Genomic DNA, 22,825 nt, shown 5'->3' on the forward strand with positions numbered 1-22,825 from the left:
ACAAGCTCTGCCCACACCAGGCAGAGCGAGCCAGTTTGAGTGGTGGTGCCCCAGACTGGCTCACTCTGCCCACCAGTAGCAGAGCTGGTAGGAGCAGGAGCACCCCAGACCAGCTCATTCCACCAGGCACTCTGGAGCTGCTGGGGGCAAACTCACAACTGTTCGAAGTGGTTGTTTGGATAGGGAACACAAGCTGCTCTGCACAGGGAGCCGGTGCGGGTGGTAGCAGGAGGGACTGTGGCTGCTAGGCACTCCAGGGCTGCGGCACTCGCTCTGCCTGGCAGGAGCTGTGAGCTGGTCCTGCCCCTAGCTCCTAGTCCTGCCCCTGCTCACCAACCCTCTAGTGGCAAGTCAGCTGTGCAGGTGAGGGGCAGTCAAAGCAGTTTTTTGCCTTAAGGTCTGACTGTTGCAGTAAGCCAGTCAACACTAAGCCGATTAGCATTTGTGCAGCTTTCAGCATAAAGTGTATGTCACGGCAGGGTCTTTCAGGAGGGCCGTGATCTCCTCAAGGTCCCTCGCTCCATGTCAAGGCTGGCCCAAGGCACCCTCTTATTCTCGCCCGCCACGTCTTTGATGTTTGTGTATGGTTGGGAGGCTGCCTATGACTCCCTGGGCACGGTTAACTGGGACCTCTGTCCCCATGTGTTCCTGGACCCCCTGGGGGTCTCCCGGTGTAATGGGTGCTCCCCAGGCACCCTAGCCTTATGGGCTGCGCGTGGCTCCTACCACCCCTAATACCACGCCCCAAGCCTCGCTGATGTAATAGACGTTGGTGTGTCTGCACGCCCGCTTCTCGGGCCCTTCTTCTCTAATCTAGCCCACTCTTGGGCCTTCCCCGTATGTGTCTACACTGGTGCCCCTTTCTGGGCGCTCTCTAACACAATGTCCCTCACTGGGATTCTTGTCCACTCTGGGACTTCCTAATCAAGCCACGGGTCTTTTGGGCCCACCACACTATTACCCTCTCTGGTACGGGCTCACCGCGCTGCTATCCCCTTTTGCCGGGGACAACCGCAGCACCTTGCCCTTGTCCTGGGTTTTTCTGCAGTGCTAGCCTTCACCCGGGTCTACTACGCCCCTCTTGGGTTCCTCAGTAATCGCCCCTCCTTGGGGCTGGGGTCTATGCACCCCACAAGTGATGCCCTTGCTGGTGTCTGCTGTGCCCGCCCTGGGCTTCTTAACATGGCGCTCCCCCTCTTTGGGGCTCGCTGTGCCCACACTAGGGCTTCTCAGTAGTCCAATGTGGCGTTCCCCTTCCTTGGGGCTTGCCATGCCCACCTTGGGCTTCTCAATAGTCCAATATGGCGCTCCCCCTCCTTGGGGCTCGCCATGCCCACCTTGGGCTTCTCAACGCTGCCCCACTCTGGGGCTGGGGTCTACGTACCCCGCACACAACCCGGGGTCTTTGTTCCCCGCCCGCAACCCACTGGTTGCGCTCCTTACTATAAGCTGCGCCTGCACTGGCACTGCGCCCTCACTGGCACCAGAGTCCCCATACCACTGGGGTTCCCATATAAGGACATTGCGCCCTCTTGGCACTAGGGCACCCCACACTCTCTGGGGTCCCTATGAGGCCTCCTCCAACCCCTACAGCCTCACCCAAGTCTCCAGTGTAATAAACAACCACAAAACATACTGCAAGCCTCCTGGCTACAGCTAAAACCTATGGCACCTAGCCACTACAAAGTAAGCCGCCTGGCTATAACTTAGCACCATTACTCCAACCTTCAGAGCGCTCATGAGCTGTACTGGCCATCAGGCTGCTACCCATCTCTCAGCCAAGGGAGCTCCTGCCTCTCTGGCTGCTGGCAGGGAACTGCTAGCCTGGCCTCAGCCCTGGGCTTTATAAGGGCCAGGCCCTGCCCCCTACAGGCAGCTGGCTCTGCTTGGTTGCTCCGGCAACCCGCAGCTGTGCTTGCTACCCTGGCAACCCGCAGCTGCGCTCATTAGGCTCTGCCAGGGCTCTCTCCCTGGAAGTTTCTCCTCTCTAGGCGCAGGCACTGAGATGCCCTGCGACAGTGTAACATGGCCCTAATACTCTAGGAAGAACCTTCTTTCTTTCCTATAAGCACAAGTGAAATACAAACTCTGATGCCAAAGGGCTTTCAGAGGAAGTCTAAAGAGAAGAGATTAAGTTAATAATCTGGGAGATGGGAATACAGGGGATAAATGTCAGGCTCATCACAAAGCCTTGAGCTAAGACCCTTGCTCCTCTTAATGGTGCCTAAATGTTCTGCCATGCCTAAACTGTTTGCTCAGTACCAAATGGACAACTGAGATCCAAAATGTGTACACTGTGGCACAGGGAGGCACCAACCTCAGTAAGAAATATGACTTCTGCACAATGGAGGGCACCCACCATTCAGCTGAGATGGCAGGATCCTGTCTGTCCCATTGTTCTTTATAAAATTACTTAAAACATCAATTTACTGTAAGTCCTGCCTGATTAAAGGCCCTGCCATTAATCAAGCTGATTAAATGAATCAAACTTGTTAAGAACCCTCTTTACCAAAACATTTACATTTCTGCTGAGCAGAGACTTACATGATTTTGAATTGGAAAGCACACAGGTTTTCTTGAGAGTATTAAAAAGAGGATTCTGAACATTAAGCATGTGAAAATCTGAATCCCAAGTGAAAGGAGATACCTCCCTGCTGAACTGAGGTGGGTCTGTCTAAGCCAGGGAGAGGAGTTAGATGGAAGACGTGTCCCAGCCCTCTGCATTTCTCCTTGGCTAGATTAAGCAGCCCTTTACTCAACATGCTGCTGTTATGAATCCCTTTCTAAGGGACCTGACTCTGCCCATGTACTATATAGGATAACCAGACATCTCACCCAGAGTTATGGATTCCAGTAGAGCAGCCAGGCACCACCATGGGGCCTAAATCCTTGTGTGCCACTTAGACCCTTTGGTAGGAAGGTATTAGATTTCAGGTAGGCAGTTTAAATCAGAAAACATAAGTTTTATCTATTCACTGTTAAAAATAACATGATCTATTTTTGCCTGATGGTATTTTAGCATTTTCAACAAAAGTCTTTATTCTTATAAAGAGACCCTCTAGCCATCAATGCCTAAGAAAATGAGTGTAGCACTCCTGCTCAAGAGTCTTTCATTTACTTTTATTGGTTTTATATCTGATTTGAATATTGCTGCCAATAAAATCTTCTGAGATTTGATCTAGTAAAATGGGAATTGTTCTACTGATATTTCTTAATAGGTCTCAGATCTCACTGGTTTAGAGAGAAATTCAGAGAAAGAAATGTGAACACATACCATGTAGGTAGCAATCTAATATAACCCATATCCGTGGGTATGGATCCTATGGATATGGGTGAGTATGTACACACATACACACATAGATATAGATATAGATAGAGTACATATATGTATACATACACTCACCTATGGATATGGGTTATATTAGATTGCTACCTACATGGTATGTGTTCACATTTCTTTCTCTGTATTTCTCTGGAAAACCAATGAAATCTGAGATCTACTAAGAAATATCACTAGAATAATTCCTGTTTAGTAGATCAAATCTCAGAAGACTTTTATTGGCCATAATAGTCAAATCAGACATACACACTCACCTGTGGATATATGTGTGTGTATACACACACACACACACACACACCTTTAGATACAGCTACATTGCAGTCACTGTTGTGACTGAAGTGGGATGTAGACATACTTGAGCTAGCTTTAAATTAATTCACCATAGTTTGGAATCCAGTATGGGCTGCAAAATCTGCCCAAATATTTACTTTGATATGGTGGCAGGGTTTTCAGCCATGATGCAGCAGCTAGACTTGAAGACAGTCATGGAAACATGTTTTTTCCCCCCCTATCTAAAAGCATGACACCATAACCGCTTCAAAGTTAACACTGGACAATAAATTCCACTACATGAAGAAATTAAATGGGGGGGTTCAACCCTTCCATCCTCCCAGTTTATATTGGCAAGATTTATAATCTTTGCCTTAGAGATGGTTGATTGGAAGTATACATGAACTAAATTAATAGATGATCCTCTGAGGTCCCTGCCCTACTTTTCGATGATTCCATGAAGATACCTTATAAAATTGCTCCTGCTTGTTTTATTCTGCCCAGCAGCAGCAGCATTTTGGGGTTTTTTTATTTGTGTGCTCAGAATAATCCAGGAATATACAAGTCTTACCATATGCAGAGTATGGAGAACAAAGCTAAAAGAGGATGTTTTTCATAAATCAGTTGATATCATATGTCTTGGTCAGTGCATTTCTAGGAAGGTAGGGAAAGTGTAACCAAGAGGTTAATTATAAAGCTAGGGCCAATGGAAGACATTAATATAATTCCACGATCAAGATCTGAGGGATTTTATGCCCAATCCCAAAAATCTAGTATACAGCTGCCCAGTACTTAATTCCCAAGATCAGACAAGGAGCAGCCCCAAGTCCTGTACTACCTGATCCTCAGAATCAGCCAGGAGGTGGCCATGCCCCAAGCCAGAAGCTGCCCCCTGCCCAATCCCAAAAGCAGGGCTCCCCATGTCCTAGCAGAATTTCATCCATGCCCATATGAGCTGCAGGGCAAAGCTTTTGAAACTGTCAGGTCAAAGGGAATCCATGGAAGCATTGCCATATTTTGGCACAATACATTTGTTGGACATGCATCATGTTACAATTTACTGAATGATTAACACATTGTCATGAAATAAATGTAATGTCTGCCTGGGGCCTACTATGTATTCTAAAACCTCTTGGTGTGTAATGCAACAAGATAGGGATTATCAAAGGCACCATATCATCTTATCAGCAAATTGCCCACTAGCTTCTGTAATAATGATTTTCCTAAGAGAATTTTTGTCTCAAACAGTTGTGATAAGTTCTCTGTTCTGTTTGAAATGCTTCTAAAAAAATGGATTTATTTTTTAATGGAAAGACATACATAAACACTTTCTGGTTAGGGGATTCTGGCCCATCCCTTCCCAAGAGGGTGCTGCACTGAAAAGCCAAGGGGGATATCTTACAGTTGAGATTGATCCTGCTACCAGGAACATGGGAGCAGGCGGATGGCTGAGGGTATAGGAAGGCTGCATGATGCCAGTTCCACAGAATAGATCTGAATGACAACTCATGTGTGCTATAAATAAGCCCTCATGATGACCAATAGTAATTGATGTGTACACATTGCTCTTTACATATTTTTTTAATTAAAGAGAAGTTCTCATTTGATCCCTCCATGGTGCTTAATTGAAAAATGAAGGCTCTCGGAGCCTTTCAAACACTACATTTAATTCAACTTGACCAACTCAAAACAGAGCTGGAAAAGGGAGTGTGAGGATTCAGTCCTCAAAAAGAGAAAACTGGCAGCAGGAGAATAGAGTGGGACTTCTGGTTCCTGCCATGTGGGCTCTCAAAAGAGCCTCAAATCCCCTACACTTCTAATATGACAGTATTGGAGACCAACATAGATAAACCACATGGCTTCTTTACATATCCAACATGTTGGGTTTGGCCCAGAAAGCAAACTATTTCCACCCTTTAAAAAAGAAGTCATCAAGAATATCCCATCTAGAACAGAAACTTGAATGCTCAATAAAAGCAAATGTTTAACAGGCTGGTTTTATATGTCAGCTGTGGACTAGCATAAAACTAGCTTCTTTCTTGTATTACACATAGCATATAAAAATGACACACTGTCTACAGAGCACAGATATCCGGTCCACATGGAATAACTCAGCAAGTTTTACCACCACACAAACAGCCTGCCGGAAGCCTCTGGCCAGGAGTAGGTGGAGTGCTTCAGAACAGTTTGTGGCCACCAGAATAGCCCAGGGGAAAACTATGTAAAAAGAAATTCTCTCCCCGCTCCCTTTCAGAATAATCCTGATTTCCATTTTATCTCCCTCTCCCTCTTCTTCTCCTCTCTAAATAAACAAAACCCATGTGATGCTTGTCAAGCATCATTCTACAGTAACATTGAAATATGGGATAAATCAGAAGAAACAGATTCCCAAGTTATAGAACCAGGATGCTGAAAAGTATTTCTAGGAATGTTCTTCATCTGCTCCAGTTTCACAGCAGCTCCTTTCTCTTCCCTCCCCTCTGCACTCAGCCCTAAGGAAGCACCCCTGTAAAATGGGAAGTTGCCAGCTACCTTGACCTCATGGCTTTGGCCACTCTCACAGCTCTCTCAGGTCCTCACATTAATTCAGAGTCTCTTCCCTGAATGGGGAATGAAGAAAAACCTGAACACTTAACCCAAACTCAGTGGGAACCGCATCCCTACCCTACTCCCATTCCTACCCTTTCCATATCGTGATCCCAAAGGACTCCCCCCAAGAAATCATGGGATGTAGCCCAAAGAATAGTGGGATTAGGGTCATGAGGCTTTTGGAAGCCCTGCATAAAAAAACTGAAAATCCCAGTGTAGAATATGGAAAAAATGCAAGGAAAAATATTCAGAGAGAAATTATCAAGTATGGCTGATCGTTCAGTGGAAAGGAAGTACTTGGAAGTGGGTAAAGCTGAAAAAGACCTAACACAGGGATGAGAGTGGATAGCAAATCATGAATTTAAAACATAATATGGCAGTAAGAAAGTGCCAATCTGATTTGAACTACAGAGAGAAAGGAGGCATTGTATTGAACACCAGCAAGCAGAGGGTCCTTCCCTCTCAAGCCCACAGCTGAGATTACCCATAGAACACTGAATGCAATTACCATAAAAGCATGTCAACACCAGAAAGATTTTGACCAACTGGAAAGAGTTTATAAAAAAGCAACAAAGAACTAAGGGAAAGATACAATAACTCAGTACTACAGCTTGGGTAACGAATCACTAAGGCTAAGTACAGACAGTCAAAAAACCCGAAGATGAATTTATTCAGTCTTTGCAAGTTGGCCTAAACTGTGGAGATGGAGCTGATAAGCAAGTGAACAGACCTTCGCTTTTGATTCCGGAAATGCAGTCACATGTCTGCAGTGGCTCAGGTCAAAAGCTGGGGGACACTAGAGCATGCCTCCCTGCTCTGCTAAAGCAAACAGCTTGAATTTGAAGGGGATCAGGGACAGAAATTCAATAAACTAATTTAACCTGAATCAGTCAAGTCTGAAACTATATCCATTCAGGTTTATCTTAAACCAGTTTTGTCCATTTTGAAAGTGGTTTATGTGCACTGAACTTCTGTTGTTACAGATTTTAACCAATTTCCAATCACTTATACCAGTTTATGTGTAATTTCTGTCCCTAGCCCAGGAGAAAGATAATAGTAATTGACAGGTATTTAAAAAGTGAAAAACAGTAAGAACAGAAATCTAAGCAGGTATAATCAAGGATCTGTAAAAGGATGGGAAACCAGTTTGCTCAGCCAGCAAATGCAGGCTGGCAGTATAAGCTATTAAAGTGTGCCAAGAAATATGGTAGAAGAACTATAATTTGGGTTATTTCAAACTAAAAGCACTTGCAAATATACTTTCATGAATGATGCTGAAGCAGCACCACAGAAGCAGCAAAGAGGCGTTCACAGCATCTTCCAAAGAGCAAACATCTGGAGGATGAAGTGATTGGAAATGTATTAAACCATGAGAATAGGTTGACTGAAGAGCCAGATATCAGGGGATGGGTATCCAAGGGTTCCTCCTTTGATATCAGCTGCTTCCACAGAGGCTAGTTTTCTTGAAAAGGTTTTTTGTTTGTTTGGTTTGGGGTTTGTTTGGTGTTGGGTTTGGGTTTTTTTTTGGTTTTTTTTTTGGGGGGGGGTTGCAGATGCTCCATCTCAGATCACTATAGTCTAAAATTATTTTTCTTATTATCTTAAAGTACGCTGTATGCCTATAATTCCAGTTCAGTCTCTGACATTACTGTGTTCCTCTTGCAGTTTTTGACATCAACTTAGTTGTCAATGGACTTATAGAACTGTATAATTCACAGTGGTGTGGTGCTTATTATTTATTCTATATATAGCACATAAATATTCATATACTAGCATACTCTCCTCTCATTGGTTAATTATATTAATTTCTGTTCTTTAAACGTTAAATAAAATAACAGTTGAAAATAAAACCAAGTATTTTCCTTCATATGTTAGTATTGTTAAATGTTTCTCTCAGTGTTTTCTTCTCAGTATTCAAGTTAACAACAGACCATAATACACCATGTCCAGCTTCCAAAAGCAGCAGAGATGTCCACAAAGTAGCAATCCCACCCATGATGCCTACATATGTTCCTACGTGCATCTGCAAGGAGATATTTACTGTTCCAGTCAGCCAGTACAAAGGTAGGTATTGACACAAAGACATGTAGAGGGCACACACATTTTTTGCAGAGGCATTCACACTATTCAATTTTGTAATTTTGTCTGGAAGGGGCATATTAATTATATCCAGAGCTGGTAGCACTGTCAATAGGTAAGGCTGCTTACTACTTCCTATTTAACATTATGCATGCCATTGCCTATATCTTTAACAAACTTTAACCATGCTGGATATGAGCTTCAGGCTGTTTTTCCTTTTTCGTTTTTTTTTTCTTTTTTGGTGTATGTTTCTTCTGAAACAGTTCAAACATCTCTAGGAATAAGATTTAGGGGAAATAAGTTTTTTGGGTGATATCTTTTATTGGATCAACTGCATGGCTGACATAACTCAAACAAGCTTTCAAATGTAATACAATCATCTACAGGTAAGAGGAAATGTTGTTTTGTCTTGTTAAAAAAATCTTACAGATGGTTAGTGCACACCTCCATGCTTTGGAGCAGGGGCTTGACACTTAGAAAAAGAAATGCCAGTGTCTGCAATGTGCCTTTTGCCATCCCTAAAAAACCTGGCCCAGTGTTGATCAAGGGAGAACCACAGAAAAAACGCAGCTTGCACACAAGGCTCGTTTGAGTTTAGCAGCTAATTCTCTGAAGATGCTGGCCACATGCCAGAGCAGGAATGGAGGAGCTGAGAAAGTATTTACCTGCATTCGGGGTGACCAGATGCTGGAGTGTCATGGAATTTAGAGCAGGGTGACTGTGCTTCAGTGCCCAACATATCTTCCAACTTCTGCAACAAATGTGGCAGGGGAACAATGGACAGAGACCTTTGCTATGCAACCTGATTCATTCCTAGAGCACTACACATCCCAAGCCTTGAATGAGGCAAAGGTCCTCTGCTCATGTAATTAAAGACTGTATCATAATGCTTATGCCCTAAAGGGATGAATTAAGCTTATGTTGGCAACCTTAATTCTGGCATTTTCCTAGTTTTTCAGTGCTTTACTTTTGCTCTGGGCCTCTGTGTAGGTTTTTCCTAGGTTTTCAAAAAGCAAGCTGTGAAAACAGAAATTTCATCATGTGACATCACACTAACAGCCATATGGTTCATCAGCAGGCTTGGAAACATTAGCTCCCTAGTGCAAACTTCTGGGTGCCTATACACGTGCAGCAAGGCTGCTCCAACATGCTGTAATTACAGCGCATCAGAGCAGACGTGAGTAATCAAAGTCTTGATTAATCGAGTCTGCTGGAGTGTGGTAATTACCGTGTTCCAGCAGACTCCAGCATCTTGTGTATCAGCATCCCCACACTGAAAAATGGTGGTGGGCACCCTTTAACTAAAGCTCGTCAAATGAGCTTTAGTTAAAGCACCCTAGCTACCATTTTTCAGTGCGGGGACACCGCCACCCGAGACCCTCTGGGTGTTTTATTTAAAGCGGCTCTTCCTACACACACACACACACACACACACACACACACAAACTGCCAGAGAATGTGTATAAGCACCCTCAGAGCCACTCTAATTAAAACATACCCCTTGCCACACACAACAGGAACACATGTATAAACACCCTCTGATACTTTGAAAGCTAAGTAACTAATAGCAGCATTGGCAACGCATGGGGGGTGCACCCCCTGCAAAAAGGTGCTGGCGGCACTTATGGGCAGTTGCCACACCCCACCCCACCCCCTCCGTCGACACTGCCAGTGGCATCTGTGGGCAGTCCGCGATCACCACTGGCCGCCGTTGCCACTGCTGATGGCATCTGCGGGTGGTCACTGACCACCAGTAGGCCCTCATTACCTGTCCCGTCCTCCTCCCCCTGCCTCTGCCAATGCTGTGGCCACCTGCGGGAGCTCCTTGCTTGCCACCACTGACAGTGCCACCACTGCTGCCTGCAGGACCTCACTGTGCCACCCCACCCCCCAGCCTCCAGTGGCACACAGCGTTCATGAATAGGAGTAGTAGGTTAGCACCCTCTGCATGGGAGATGAGCCACACACTTTGCTAGTGGGGTTTGTACACATTTGTTCACACCACAGAAAAGCTAAGACTTAGAAATCTTGGGGGTTATTGCAGGTTCTATAAGGAAGTGGTTTCTCACAGGCAAAAACTTTCTGCCTCCACACCCCACAACCCCAATTCCTTTTTCTTCCCCCCTCCAGCCTGTCCCTGACTCAGTCTGGGCCCCAGTCTCTCCACCTAAACCCCTCATCAGACCTCAGTGTCCCTACTAGTTCTCAGTCCCTCTTCTCATCCCAGGCCCTACTCCTTCCAACTATATGCCTCTACGCCAGGTTGTCTTCCACTTTTTATTCCAATCCAGGTAGGTCCTTCTGCATGCTGCCTAGAGCCAATGCAAAGGGCAAAGGAGTAACAGTCTCCATGCTCTTAGTTCTGGATCCTGGCACCACCTGGCTTCTGATGGGTTGAAGGAACAATTGCAAGGAAAGTATAGGCCAGCTCCTGCAGCCCTATGCAGTTGGAGCCTTCAAAGGATTCAGCTTTATTGACCCTTGTCAGACATTACACTTAAGACATGATTAGTCTGTCAATCACATCTTAAGTAGTAACCCAACTATGCGGTCAGGAAATTAATGGCACCACAGAAAAGGAAACCAGCCACAAAAATAAGTTATGTGTAGTATTTCTGGGGGTGGTTTCCATCACAACTTAAACTGCATATGTGGCAGGGTTAGAACTGCACTGGGGTTGGTGTACAAGCAGCTGATCAGCAGCAGATTCAGGCCCTCGCTGGGGCTAGTTTGAGCCCTGGCATAGTCCTCATTCGGACAATGATCAACTGATTGCCAACCAGCTCCAGGAACTGCAGGGGGCTAGTTCGAGACCCAGAGTAGTCCCAGAGCCACCCAACAATCAGCTAATTGTTGGGCACTCAGCTTTCAACTTAGTGGGATTGGGGTCATGATCCTCAGCCCTCCCTGCACTACACTGGCAAGCAGAACATGATTGGGATCTGATCCTCAGTCCCAACAATTGTACTTCTGACCATGCCACTGTTCATTGCAGGAAACACAATTTTGGGATCAGATCCTATTGTACCTTTGAATTAATGTCTCTCAGTGGCCTAAATCTAAAAAGTCTCCATTTAGCACATGCAAACAGAGCTTTTTTTCTTTTATTTTTTTCCTTCCAAAAGCTTATTATATCTTGGCTCAATCTGAATATGTTTTTTTTATGGTGAACAGCAAGAGAGATGTTCCAGCCACCTGCCAAATTTCAAGTTTTTGCTCTAAAGCCAGGAGGTGTTAGAGTTTCTTAACAAAACCATTTAAGACTGTATGTTAACATGGGCAAAATGACATGTGCCCATTGTTGCGTATCTCATTCTTGCAAACAGCTAGGTTGGTTTACTGAAATTTTCCAAAAGGACTCAGCCAGAGAGTGTCCCAGCATGGATCATTTCCACCTGAATGAGCAGCAATGGGTAAAGTTTAGCAAAAGTTATAAGCAGTAATAAACTGTGTCATATAATGGGAAATAATGGACAATCTTAATGAAAGGAAGCACAACCACTGCCTTCTATAATATTTAACTCAAGCAGAGCCTGCTATAATAAAAGGAAGAAGATGGACAGAAGACTTTAGATTGTAAATTCTCTTTGGCAGGGACTACATTTTATTTTATGCATGTATGTTGGGGTTCTGAAGCCCCTGGTTCTCTTCAGTGGCTTCAGACAACATTTCCCCTTATCTGGAGGAAACAACATTTCCTCTTACCTGAAGAAGAGTGCATTACATTCAAAAGCTTGTCTAAGTCTATGCCAACCATGCAGTTGGTTCAATAAAAGATATCACCCAAAGAACTTACTTCCCCTGAATCTTATTCCTGGAGATGTTTGAACTATTTCAGGAGAAACATACCAAAAAAATCTTCGGGGACAGGAACCTCTTAGTTCTCCTTTGCATTCTGACGAGCAAAATAGGGCCCTGGTTGGTGACTGCAGCTTCTAGTACTAGGACCCTGGTTACTCATGTAAGAACATTGTTATATAGATGTAATTTAGCAGGGAAGAGTTAGAGAGGAGAGTAATGGGCACCTCACAAAACCCCAAGGTATCTGTTACTAAACAGAGAAAATGTCTCATTGCTTTTTTTTGGTTTTGTTTTTGTTTGTTTCTTTCTTTCTTTCTTTTTTACAGTAGACCAGGATGCTTTTGTTCCTTTTTAATTATACTACAGCATGACTAACGGTGACACATAACACTCCTTCTCTGTGTCTGTCACTCTTTGATGAACATCCACACCTCCCACCAGTTCTCCCTTTGTCACGCAATCACCATAAAAATAGATCCTCCCCACAAGCTACTAGTCCTGGGTCACACCCTCCTCCCAAATCTCTTCTTCTGCAGACACTCATCTGCTCTTGCTGTGTGGAGCTAAATCTCCAGCCCAAATACGCCCTTTTAAAGCCATGAGCTCTCTCTCTCCCTCTCCCCTCCCCGGGTCTACGGTCCCCTTAGGAAAAACTGACTTCAGAGTCTTACATGCGTCAGGCAAGTGCCTGTCATGAAATGAAGTGCCTTTAACCATTTGACAGACAAGGTTCTTTGAGTACTTGTGATACCTTTTATTAGACCAACTCAGTAGTTGGAAAAGTTATTTTTTGCAAGCTTTCTGGTACAAACACCCTTCTTCCATTGAGAAGCATGTACCAACCTCTGCCACCTCATTTTCAAAGCAGTGGCAGAGCACCTATATTTTAGACACAAGCAAGAGGAAGGTAGCCATTCTGTGGGTAGACTGTCAGACCACTTCTTCCTTCGCCCTAGCTCCTTTTCCAAAGACGCCTCTTTCACGCCGGAGTAATCAGCTCTGCAGAGCTGAGGAGCTTCTTTGCATTATCAAAGAGAGCTGCAGAGAGCAACACGGGATCTGCCAAGCAGTGCCTCGTCATCGCCTGGTGATGTTTGCAGCTGGTACGCTGAAGGCAGCTTTCACCAAGGCTGTTCAGGGGATGCTGTTTAGCCAAACCTTGCTTACATAATAACGCAGTGCCCGATTCCAGGCAGATGGGGCTCGATTTATTTTTCCTGACATCTGTCGGAAAGAACTTGGAAGAGGTTGGCAAGCAGGGAGAGAAGGGGAGGGGAGAGAGGGAAAAAGGATTTCTGAGTTCTTCATTTTTCTGTTTTTAATTTTGCCTAGGAAATTCAGAGGGCTGAACCTAGCCCCCAACAATGGTATGATTGAGTCCTTAACCAGTCCAGTGGTAAGTTACTTGACCTACAGGCCTGGAGGGTATATATAGCACAAGGGAAGCCAAGCAAGGTGGGTAAGAGTCATGGAGGGAACGTGTATTTTCACATAATTCATTACAATCTAAATTTCTCACTCTTCTACCCGTAGCCCTGCTGCCAGCCCCTCATCATATTATCTCCAGTTTAAAACTCCCTTCTTTTCTACCCTACACTCTGCAATATATTTTTACTATGTGGGGGGAAAGGGGAGATTCCTCAAGCACTTTGTTATTTTATAGATAACAAGGTAGGTAAAATAAAAAGCTGCAGCAAATGCCTTGTGAAGCCCAGCCAACACCCCCTCCCCCCTCCTGCACCCCTTAGAAGTTCACACGGTTTAGCAGGCGCGCTTCCTGCCGCTTGCCCAGCCGGCTCGCTATTCATAGGCAAACTGCACTCCTCCACTTGGCTCCCAAAGAAGAATACATAAAAAACACTGAAAGTCTTGCTGCTGAGGCAGCAGGAAACTCAAACTGCTCTAAGCATGGGAACCAAGAGAGCCGCTGCAGCACGCACAGCAGGTATTGTTCAGAAGGAAATCACTGCGGCAGCCAGTCTCCCACACATTTGGGGGTTTTTTTTGAAGGGGGGATGCAGTAGAAGGGTGAAGAAATGTAAGAAGGTGCAAAACTAGATAAGTGTATGTAAAGAGAAAGATAGCTTCTAACCCATGCTAGCCCCTGCCCCTCTGCTTTCATCAAGTGGATGACCTTGGCCAGCTGAGTTGCCCCCTTTGTGTCTCAGCCAGAGCAGATGAAAGACGGGCGGGGGTGTAAAAAGCAAGATTTCCTGGATGCATTGCATCTACTTACTGGTTACTCTAGTTATTTATCTGAGCTGAATTTGCCCGGATATATATGAAATTTGTATACAAAAGGAAATGAACAGGGAGAAACCTACCTGAGAAACTTAATTTTCTTGCTCTGAGGAGTGGAAAAAGCCTACTGTAAAATGGCTTGCAAAACCCTGTGGTCCCCAAAAAAAATAATTTTTTCTAGTTTTATAAGACTCCAAAGAAACAAGTAATCTGGAAGCATTTGGAGGACATCTGCCCTCTAAACTGCCTTGGCAGTGCGCTTTGGTGGACAGGTTAATTTGGAAGCAACAAGTCATCCCACTGCCCTGTGGCATCCCTTCCAGCCAGGGCATGGGGCACTACCTTAGAAAGCCTGGGGGATGACTACAGGCAAGCCCCGAACTTCCTGACCATGAGGAAAAAACTAGAGGAACAATGTGTGCGCAGGGGGAAAGCCAAGTGGCTTGACTTGATTAAAAGGTAGCCACAAAATTAAAAAACTTGAGCAACAGGCTGTTGTCATGTGGTTGATTTCCATTCCTAGAAACACCCAGTCCTGAGTTCACAGGTGAATTTAAATCTGGGTTTAGTTGTCGCCCATTGTAAAGATAGGTGCCAGCCATGAAATTCACATCTCGACCGAGTCCCAAATTTCCTCAAATGCTGGGAGGGAGGGGGAAGAAGGGAAGAGAGGTAGGTACTGGGTTGTGGCACTGGCCCATACATAATCCGCCACAGTGGGGACTGAGTACAACCAAGTTTATTCTTTTCCTCTGGTTGGCTGAGGGGAGTTTGCAGTAATAGTTCTGGTAAAGTTCACAGGTCAGATTTACATTGAATAAACTCCTGTATGATGTGATCCTGGTCCAAAGCAGCCAAGCCTGCAAAATTAGAAACAAACTTTCCATAAAATCATATCCCTGTTATTAGCAGCATCCCACCAACAGGTCTTCCTTGTTATGCATGCATTTTGAAGTGATGGGAGCCCAAGAAGGGTGGCTGTGCCTTAAGGAAACGATCCTTCGGGCACAAAGCAAGATGATCCCCAAGTGAGGCAAAAGAGGGAAAGGGGCCAGGAGGCTTCCCTGGCTGACCACAGAAATCCAGGGCAGCCTAAGGGCCAAAAGGAGAGCACATAAAAAGCCTGCTAACACTTCAGTTACAATCCCAGCTGTAAATCCAATGCACTATGGCTGGAAAGGGAAGGGTTGGATTTATCCCCAGTCAATTGATATTCTGGTCTGGCACCCTAAGAAAGCTCTAAGGGGAAGTGAATTAAATTACAACACAGACAAGCATTACATACACTTGTAATGTGAATGGGTTGCACCACTGATTATTTCTGTTCCAGCTAATGTCACATGCATTATGCATCACAATCACAACTGTGTTATTTACTTACTGCATGAGTGTGAATCCAGTGCTAGTCAGAACTCTACAGATAGCAGCCCGAGCTCTTCTATATATTAGCAGAGTAGGTGCAGCACAAGCAGGGTCAGTCCAAGTGTGATGATCACAATCCTCGCTAACCAACTAGGGGTTAAACCAGGGACCTCCAGAGACTGTGTTTGTGATATGGACACCTATTATGTGGAAGTATGAGGTGCTACAGCTTTAAGAAAAGAGCCAAAACTCTCTGGCTGGGGCTATATGAGACTTACAGTCCCCTGTGAATTGGGGAGAGAGAGAAAGAGCTAGAACATGCTCAGCAGCAAGTTGTACAAACCTCCCTGCACTGCCTGGCCAACATACCTCAACCCCAACCCAAAAGGATAGTCACCTACGGGGGAGAGAATGATTCGGTGTGTCCATGTACTTGCCTCTGCTGTATGCATAGTGTCTGTGATGTGCACATGATTCAGCAGAAGCTAGACCAAAATTCAAACAGCTAACACCTTTCAGTAGCTAGTGCCATTGGCCAGACACCAAACACTGTCACTTACATGTAAAAGGCTCTTTGACTTGTTACTGATCCCCCAAGTCATCCAGTCCCAGCCACAGTGTCCATTTTATGATTGTATTGTACCATATTCATTAGTCATTACTACTGGAGCTCAGGCAGGGCACTAGCACGGGGGAGCAAAACAATACTTCTGATTTGAAGGAGGGGAGGGGGCATTTCTTCCTCTATTAATTATTTCCCAGGCTATTCCTGGCACTGACCAAAAATGCAGATTTGTTTTCATATCATTTATCCAGCTTCCTAGTTGCAAGCCTCTGGCTAAAATGAGTCACACATATCAGTATTAGGACATTGTTTATGCTGCATCAGTGCTGCTACCTGTATTCCCCACCATTAGGGTCCTCCAGCATTAAAACAAACAAGCAGGCAAAAAACCTAGGCAGCTCTGCTGAATGATGAAATACATCAGTGGCAGTGCCCTGTAATCCACATCCTATTTTTAGAAATAAAGGCAGTTCCTGACTACATCTTTTCTCAGTGCAAAACCTGTCATGTTTGCACCGAACTTATAGGCATCACCTGTCCCTCCCCCACTTAGCAATTTGTACTTTTTTTCCATTGTGATGGCTCCTAAATCCCTCCGTTCACACTGAGCAGTAAAGCCCAACATTGAAATCAAGGCCTCTGGAAAAGCATAGCCTTCATCTGAACTGCTTCTTCAGTAGTAGACCCACTCTGCACCACCCCCCCCAGAATTAAAAGAAAAAAACTCCACTAAGAGGACCTCACATAATTTCCTTTATGTGACTGGCTCCTCTCGCACAATTTCCCACAGAAAGAGGCAAGATAGACCTTGATCTCTGTATTTCATTGTCACTTTCTCTTTCCTCCCTGCTGTTTGGCAGATGATGCCTGAATGACAGTTCTCACAAAGACTTCTTCCTGTCACATAGGTTGGGTCCCAAATGTGAGGTTTCATTAAAAAATTATTATTGGTACTGGGGTAGCAGTCATCAGTATCCCAAGCAGGACTGAGATCACATTGGGTTTAGCACTATATAAATATAAAGGAAAACACAGTGTTTTCCCTGAATTGCTTAGGACCTAGACATAGAGTATATATACAGCTAAATTATTTTTGTAAGTTTACTGTGTAATGCAATATCTACACAAGAGCTTGAGCATCATCTGATGAACTTCCTCAAGGAACTATCCTCTTCGAAGATAAGACATTCAGAAAAGACCAAATATATTTTCCCTCTCTCAAAGGAACTCCTTTCCCTCCCCACTAAGAACTATTTAAATGATTGTGATAATCAACCAAGGCATCTAGTTTTAGACAAATGGCAGCAAATGTATGTGACAAAGAGAGGGGAGACTTCAGGACATTTTTCAAAGTACATGTTTTCAATGCTCAGTGTTTTAACTGGTTACTGTTTGGTGGTGAATTTTTGTCAGAGGATGAAAATTTGTTTGGGGCTATATTGTTGTATTCTTTGGTTTCCAGTTTCAGTCCAATAGAGGCACTCTTTTTTCACTTTTCTATCAACCTAAATAAAAAAACCCATAAAAATAAATTAACAATAAATAAGATTTTAAATTTTACGGCTCTTTTAATAATCTGTGATGTTACCAGGCAGACGGATATGGATTTTTAAAGTAAATTATGTTTATCTTGACAGCATTTCTTTAAAACAAGTTATCCTCCTTTCTATATAACTTATGCAGCAAAATCATCTCCCTGACATTTGTAGTCTGTGTTGATACAACAGAGAGAGAAAGAGAGAAAGCTCATCAAGCTTTTATTCACAGGTCCAAACCTTTAATCAATAATGAATGAAGGCTTTTAGAAATGCTAATGTCGGCACTTACACAAAGTGACCAATGTAAACACTAAGTGCTGATTCATAACAAGCTGCGCATCCTCCATCAACATACATAATTCCAACACTGGCGCAGGAACAGGTCGTACTTTAATGGAAAGGAATATTAGTGCATTTCTGCAAACCAAACCAAAATGCTATTGACAGAACAGTAGATGAGATACTGGCCCAGGAAAGGGTTTCCCTTTGAACACAATTACTGTGGGAAAGGAGGAAGCACTGCCAGGTTGGGAGTTTTTGGAACCAAGGTTGTTTCTGAACTTGTTTCCCATGATGGATTGTTTGCTAGCATTCACCCAGGAAACTTAGACCTATACTTGAAAGAGGAATGACATCACATCCCTCATCGGAGGTGCTCTAAGCACTGCATTGATAAGTGATGTTCTCCTGATGAAGGCAGGAGTCAGGAGATGTGGCTTCTGTACCTGACCCTACAACAGACTTTCTTTATGTCCTTAGACAAGTGACTGAAACCATTCTTTAGCCCATTTCCTCATCCATAAAATGGGGATAATAATATAGTCACTACATCACAGGAGTGATGTGAGGATACTTTCAATATTGTATCAGAGATCCTTAGATATAGTGTAATGTCTGCCACTGAAAAGCCCATGAATAAGCAATAACAGGTATTAAATAACAGAACACTTTATTAACATGTTCCATTTGGGTGTTTATACTACCCATGTCAGCTTGAGATCTCAATGTTCAGATTAATTAATTCTCAGCATTACTAATATTTACAAACATTCAACTATTGAACCCCTGAGAGTGGTGTGCAAGGAAAATACTCATTTTGCAAGACACAAAAGTTATAAGGGCCTGAGGTCTGACAAGCTAGCCCAAGAACTCTTCAAAACACATAAGCCCAGGTCTACACAAGCAGGAGCTTAGATGGGGTAACCTGGTGCGTTGCCATGCATAACTTCTTGGTGCTCCCTCCAGTAGTGTAATTCACAAACCCAAGTTCGGTCCCTAAGTTTCCTGTTCAGTGAAAAGGGAAAATGGGATTCACAAGAGCCAGCATGCCAAGTGGGAGATGCCTAGGCCAGCCAGGAGGAACACTAAGGACAGGGATATGCCTGGAATCCTGTCTGTCCTCTGGTCTTAGGTACTTCTAGCAGCCCTGAGTCAGGCATTTCTAGGACACTGGGTCTCACAACCCAAAACCCCCAAATCACTCCTTTGGGAATGACAACACTGCTGGTAGCAGCCCAGCTACCATCCACCTTATGTACAATAGCCTTCTAGCTCAAGAGTGGAACACCTGGGTTGCCAGCCTTCCTTAGCCTGAGGGGATTCAAACTCATATCTCCCACCTCTCTGGAAAGTGTACTAACCATCAGGCAAGAGGCTGGGATGAGCTGGGCTTTGGAAGCTAAGCTATTGTACAATAAAGTATTGTGCATGGGGCCAGAAGGAGAAAGAAGAAGGATATGGGTATTCACCTCTGTGAGGAAGGAGCCCTGGGTTTTGGTACCTGCTCCCAAAACTGCTTACGCATTTTGCATTAAAGAAACATTAGATAAAATACATAAAATGTTGATAGCTGGAATCCCAGACTCCCAGTCACCTCCAGTCTCTTAAGGGAGTGGCCTCTTTTCTGATGTAAGTGCTTTTTTGGATCTGGCCCTTAGCTCTCATAAAGGGATAATGAATCAAACCAATGTGGAGTTTGCAGACTAGACTGTTTAGAAGAGCTGTACCATTCTAGAAAAACTGTATCTCCTAAGAGCAGGAAGAAAAAGCTTCCCTTTTTCCAAACACTTGTATCTCCACAAAATGAGGTTGGACTAAACCCCATGGGAAGACAGTCTTGTCCAATGAGGTAACGTGCACTATACTTTTCAGGTGTCAAGAAGCTCAACTGTATTGAGGAAGCTGTTGGGGGATGTCCTCCCATAAGATCAGACTTTAATGGGCAACCAGTTCCAGCCTTCCATATGGAGACAATAGTGTTGACACGGATATCATCTTTGATTAAGCTGGGAAAGTGCTTTGGGATCCTCTGAGATGAAAGGTGCTATATAAATGAAAGGTATGTATGATTATTGCTTAAAAAGAGAAACACTGCTGCTGCTGCCAAGAAATGTATCACTGTGTTGACTACAATGAGACAGCCCCACCCCTCTAACCTAGATGACACCAATTTAAGAGGTGCAAGAAAAGGAAGAGATTGTTGCAAAACAAAAGCAGCAGCCAAGCAGATCTGTGGAATGATGGCCTCACAGTCTCACTTTTTTCTTCTGGGAGGTTCATTGTCAGACCTTGTGGTTGCTTTCACACCTCCTCTGGCTGACCAAAACAGACTTGTCATCAGCCACAGACAGTCCAATAGCTCTGGGCTGTGGTCTTTTTAAAGGAAAAACTTGACATTGCACCAGGCCTGTGGGATTCTCCATCCCTTGACATTACCAGCAAACATGAATGAGACTGGCCTGAGTCTTAGAATGTGTACCAGAGTAAAGCAACAGACTAGGCAGAATTTTCTGTGATGATCCCATATTTGGAGGTCTGTGTCCCCAAAATGACAGCTTTGTCCCAAATTTGGGACCATGCTAGGGCAGCTCTACTCACTGGGACCAGAATCAACAACCATTGGGCTAGTGTCAGAAGGGGTAGATGCTTCTAGAAGCTAAGTAGCATGCAACTAGCTAACCACATTACAACTTTTATTCATTGCAGGAGAGGGGATCCCGGGGCTGTCTGCATTCCAGGCACTCCAACAGTTAATGAATAAAACCCTGCCCTGAGACTGGTGTGCAGCATCCTTCTGTGGGCTTTTTTGTTGAAGCACTGTTGCGTCTTTCTGGCACAGTACGCTGGAGGTTCTATATTAGCAATGATAACGGAGAGTCCTTGGCCTTTTTTTTTCTATGCTATTTAGGCCAACTCTGGGTAATCGTGCTTTCTAACTCACACTCAGCCTACTGCCATGGCAACCACTGAAACACGTAGTTCATAGACTACTTCTGAGATGTACAGCTCCTTTGAGAAACACATACACACTGATGTGTCATGAAAGGTATTAAAAGGGGAGAACTATCATCCACTAAGCTGGCACATTTTTTCCAGTTTTAACTCTAGCAGCACAAATATTTTTTTCTTTTAGCTTTGAGACTCTTTCTGCCTCCTTTCCTTAGAAAATTATTAAAGATTTATGAAGAAAATTAAAAGAAAGAGAGAGAAAAAAAATGCATCCATAAATTCTACCCCTGCAGCCTAATTTTACTATGGTAGAGAAATCTGCCTTGTAAGAAACCAACATTATATTCAAATGCTGAGTATATGACTAGAGTTTTGCCTATGGAAAAAATAAAAAGTTTCCTATGATTGTATTTTACTTCTGTTTTACTTTAATGCAACTGAAATAAAATAATCAGCCCTTGAGAACATGGTATGTGTTGCACTCTCCCCATTACAATATGGACCTCATGCAGACAGGATCCTATACCTCTTGCAGATTCAGACTGGAATTTGACTAAAGCTCAAAACCTGGATTGAGGAACTGATTTTGGACTACAGAGAAAGAAGAGTTAGCAGTGGTGTTTGGATCCTCTTTCTTAAAGACCACAAGGATCTTGGATTCTCGTTCCAGACCCATCATCTATCCTTGATGATGGGCTGACTTAGAGTGACTCTTGGGAGTCGCTCCAATTAAAATGCCACAGCGTCTCATGTATTCAGCATCCCACCTTTCAAAATGGTGGTGGGGGCACTTTAACTAAAGCTTGTCTGACAAGCTTTAGTTAAAGCACCCCTGCCACCATTTTGACATGAGGGAGACTGAGTACACAAGACGCTGCAGCGTTCTGATTGAATGTTCCTGGGGACTCGACTAATAGAGTCTGCTCCAATGTGTTCTAATCAAAACACATCAGAGCACGTGTATAGGTAACCCTAGAAAGCGAAGCAAATGGGCAGCACCTTTCTCCTCAGTGGTGCAACTGGGCATCCTACTTCTGCAGTAGAGACATAGCCAGTAGGATGCCTGATGTGTTTTGATTAGAACACATTGGAGCAGACTCTATTAGTCGATCATTCAGTCATTTTATTTTCATCTGATAGAAATGAAAAAAAGAAGAGATAATACTTTGTTTTATATTTTATTTGCTATGGTCTCAACCAAAAATATCCCGTCAATCCCTTTTTAACACGTAAGAATACATCTCAGAACAGCTGCAGACATTTCATGTTGGAGAGCCCTTTTAAGTTGCATAGACCAACAGTGACTAGACTGCAATACGATCCCATCTCAAAGGGAATACATACTATAATCATAGTCTAGACAATACAGAATGTTTTCCTTTCAGGAAAAGGTATGGAAAAATCAGCAGCTTACCAACACTATAAACTGCCTTACTGCCACATACCCTTCTATCTCATCTTGTGTCCAGTGCTAGGAATCATTCCCCCTCCAACTCCATTAGGAGTTAGGAAGAAATTTCCTCAGTGGACAAGAATGGAATTTCTTGTGGTTACATTCAGTGAAGTGATATGGAAGTAGATGGGCCTTGGGTCTGTTCCAGTTTGACAATTCCTTCACTCCAATGATTAGATTGAGAGCTAGGTGAAGACTGCAAAACAGTGGCTTACATAGAAGAAAACCGATAGATTTAACAGGAGCTGGGGTTCTTTTTCTCCCATGAGCATTTTTATTAGTGACTTTTCTTACCTGCAAGAAAGCTTGTGAAACGGATTTCTCAGATTGTGTGGATGTGTCTGCACTGAAACCTTTCT

At 43.9% G+C, this 22,825-nt stretch overlaps 2 long non-coding RNA genes across 5 annotated transcripts in view; one reads left to right on the top strand and one right to left on the bottom strand.

Annotated features, from left to right (window-relative positions):
• Window positions 1-22,825, bottom strand: part of LOC106737818 (uncharacterized) — a 47,544-nt gene that overhangs the window by 2,024 nt on the left and 22,695 nt on the right. The gene's annotated exons all lie outside the window — the stretch shown is intronic.
• LOC109281241 (uncharacterized) lies at window positions 13,008-21,478 on the top strand. Of its 4 annotated transcripts, none has more exons than XR_002087833.2 (4): window positions 13,008-13,326; window positions 13,412-13,534; window positions 19,937-20,123; window positions 20,771-21,478. It is a non-coding gene; the product is annotated as an uncharacterized LOC109281241 (long non-coding RNA). The 4 variants fall into 4 exon arrangements; XR_002087834.2 differs by having other exon boundaries at window positions 13,412-13,475; XR_002087835.2 differs by having other exon boundaries at window positions 13,008-13,182.

Source organism: Alligator mississippiensis, chromosome 1 (genome assembly GCF_030867095.1).
Source record: "Alligator mississippiensis isolate rAllMis1 chromosome 1, rAllMis1, whole genome shotgun sequence".
Lineage (NCBI taxonomy): Eukaryota > Metazoa > Chordata > Crocodylia > Alligatoridae > Alligator > Alligator mississippiensis.